The sequence below is a fragment of the Propithecus coquereli genome, unplaced genomic scaffold (assembly GCF_000956105.1).
Source record: "Propithecus coquereli isolate 6110/MARCELLA unplaced genomic scaffold, Pcoq_1.0 Scaffold162, whole genome shotgun sequence".
In the NCBI taxonomy this organism is placed as follows: Eukaryota; Metazoa; Chordata; class Mammalia; order Primates; family Indriidae; genus Propithecus; species Propithecus coquereli.
In genome coordinates, this window is record NW_012140747.1 from 2,825,528 (window position 1) to 2,829,039 (window position 3,512).

A 3,512-nucleotide genomic window follows, 5' to 3' on the forward strand; every position below is an offset into this window, starting at 1 on the left:
TGTGAATTGCTTGGATTTAGTAAGTCTACGATGAGGCCCAAGATTCTGCCTGTCTACAAGCTCCCAGATGCAGCTGATGCTGCTGGTCCATGGACCACACTTGGAGTAAGAAGGGGCTAGGTTAGAGCACAGGTGCCTGCCGGCAGGTGGAAAGATGAAGATGGAAACTGAGGGAGAGGAGTGTGAATCTAGAACAGGCTCTATAATAAGAATAATCATTTTCACAATCCACGTCAAAAAAAAAGGATTCCTAAGCTCAAGGGATCTTTTGAAATAATATTTGAATTCCAACCACATTTCAGTATAACCACAGAACTAAAACTAATAAGTCATTTCCTGAAAACTGAATTCTCCAATAGCTAAGTGCGCTCAATTGTATTTGGTGGTGTCTACTGCCACCCAGTGGAAATAGGTGAACATAGCTAGTGCCTCATTTATGCAGCGCTTTAGTTTTCAAAGTGCTCTCATTTTATCTCCTCAGTAACCTATGAAATAAATATTGATATTCCAGTTTGTTTTCATTTATTTAAAAATCTTAATATTATTCTATGATCCAGACACCATGCATGAATGATCTAATTTATTTCTCACTACAATCTAATATAAGCATTACCTGTGTTATTATTCCTGCTTACAGATAAGGAAGCTAAGGCCTAAAGAATGTAAGAAACAAGCCCAAACTCTAACAACTAACAAGTGGGAGCATCAGGATTCAAACTCAGGGCCAGTAGGAGGCACTCATCCTTCATATGTCATCATCAACAGCACAAAACAATATGAGTTAGGCATTTTTCTAAGCAGTTTATAGGTTTCAACTAATTTAATCCTCACAGAACCCTTATGAAGTAGGTACAATTATGATTCCCATTTTCTAGATGAGAAACCAAGGTACAGAGGCCAGGCGCAGTGGTTCACGCCTATAATCCTAGCACTCTGGCAGGCCGAGGTAGGAGGATCCCTTGAGCCCAGGAGTTCGAGACCAGCCTGAGCAAGAGCGAGACCCCTGTCACTACTAAGAATAGAAAAATTAGCTGAGCATTCTGGCATATGTCTGTAGTCCCAGCTACTGGGGAGGCTGAGGCAGGAGGATCTCTTGAGCCCAGGAGTTTGAGGTTGCAGTGAGCTATGATCACGCCACTGCACTCTTGCAAAACTTTGTCTCAAAAAAGAGGCTCTGAAGGAACCTGGGGGTGGGAGACATGAGGCCTGAAAAGGTCCCTGGGGGACCAGGACAGTGTGTTGCTGGGGAAGCTACTATGGAAGCGTATTCTAGGGGAGCCAGAGACACCTCCACCCTTTTTAGCTCTTGGAGGGTTTTCAGCTGGCTCTAGAAACCAAATTGGCACCAGCCAGCTTAACAAGAGAAAACCATGTGAATTTTATTAGTTTCACATGTACCTGGGGGTCTTCGCAAGAGAGTGAAGTCCGAAGAAGTGGCCAAAGCAAGATGCTTTTATACTTTTTAGACAAAGAGGGATCAATTTGGGAAGAAATGGCAGGAGTAAATTTTCTAGAGGAGTCACTAGGAGCTATATGGACGGGTGTGGAACACAGGTGGGAGTAAGGGGTCCTTTGCTAAGTGTGTTTATGCAGGTCCGCTGCAGCCTCCAAGTTCACGTCTCAGGTGATACGGGCTATTTTCTTGCCAGTATGGAGCGGGCGCCCCTCCCAGAGGATGCCACCGCTTGCTGCGTGCAGGAAGAGACAGGCGAGCTCGCTCTTTCTAAAACTACAATTTCTCCAATGTTTTCACTCTAAATAATCAATATACCAATCTGGCATATTTTGGGGATGGCACGTCCTTCCCTCCTTCACGATCAATGCGACATGGTCAACAGCAACACAGGAGGCTAAAAAGGGCCTCGCCGGTTTCTCAATTAAGAGGCTACCGATGGATGCAGTGAATACAGCTTTTGTGAATAATGGCAGCTGAAAGCAGATTCTATAATGTTGGGGAGTGGATAGGGGAAAGTAGAGCTAATCATTTTTTTTTGTCGTCGTTGTTAGAAAGAGAAAGAACAGTAGCTAAGGCCGCTGGCAGGGGCAAGGGAGAGAAAAGCGGGGCAGAGACGGCTTGTTTGGTTTGGATTTGCAGGAGCGAGACGGGAGGCTACGGAGTTAGGCAGAAAGGGAAGGGCATGGAGGGAGAAATGGAGAATGTGGGCGGCTCCTTCTCTCCTAAATATACCATCGCGTTTACTGGAGGTCTGCTGGGTGGCAGCTGCGGGAACAAATAGGACACAGCCTGGAGCTTCAAAGCTCCCACAGTCTCCACTACTGAGGGGCCTCTGTGCCCCTCCCGTGCAGCCCTCAGAGAAGACGGTGAGGTGGGCACACATTCACGACGAGCCATCTTTTCTGGATGAAAAGATGTGCATCTTCTCCCAATTCGGGAAAGATACACACAGATGTGGTCCCCGACTTTCCTCACAGTTTCGTTTAAGCGTTCTTTATCTCCCCATCACCGGAATTCCATTTTTGGGGCTAAAATTCCAGAAACAATGCCACCATCAGCACACACTGCAGGAGGAGGTGACAACACTGGGTCCCTGAAGAAATGTTGAGCAAGATGAGGCCACGTGGGAAGAGATTTGACGTGAAGATACAGTCATAGGCCAAGAACGACCACAAAAACACCCGCCCCTTGGGAAATTCTACACCTGGTGGCAACTGGAGGGGGCGCCACTTAAGCGGAGTGAGGTGCAGGTTATGGAGTGCAGCGGCCCAAAGCAAGGCAGACGTGGGTGTGGCGTGAAAGACTTCCGGAAATTTCATCCTCCCGCATCTTCTCTCAACCTAAAAGCAGATAAAGGAGGATTCAAGTATTCGGGCACCACCCAGCCCATCCTTCTGAATAGATTCCCAGAAGAGTTGAAGGTCAATCCTCCACCAGTGTTGCTCTAGAAATCAGCCCACCTAGGGGGTTGTGTAATTATTGTCTCTTTGTGTCTCATTCACATGCAAACGTTCAAAGCACAGCAATCAAAGAGTTGTCCCCAGAGAGCAAATAAGCTTTAGACTTATGATGAGGGTGTTCATCCCCCTTCCAGCTCTCCAGTGCCTGCAGGGCGACAGAGTCCCAGACAACTGGAAACTCAGCTGCGCCCCTAGCAAGTGGGCTTTCGGAGAGCTCAGCCACCTCCAGCCCTGGGCCCTCGCCCTCCTCTCTGGGGTCTCCTCTCTCCTCCCCTCACCTTCATCCCCGGGGCATTCTGGGTCATCTTAAAGCAGCCTGGCCCAAACAGGACCATTCCAGTTCTTTCCTTCAGGGCTGGATGTTTATACAGGTGGCGATGGATGGATGGTCAAAACATGTCTATAGAGAATGGCCATCTTCATTTTGGTCCAGTCCATCTAAGAAGCCCAACCACTTCCCCACTTCAACAGTTTTCTGGCCAACCACCTCTCTAAGTTGGTTTAAAAAACCTTTCTAACAACAACAACAATAAAAAATCAGCCAGGGCCAGGCGCGGTGGCTCACACCTGTAATCCTAGCTCTCTGGGAGGCCGAG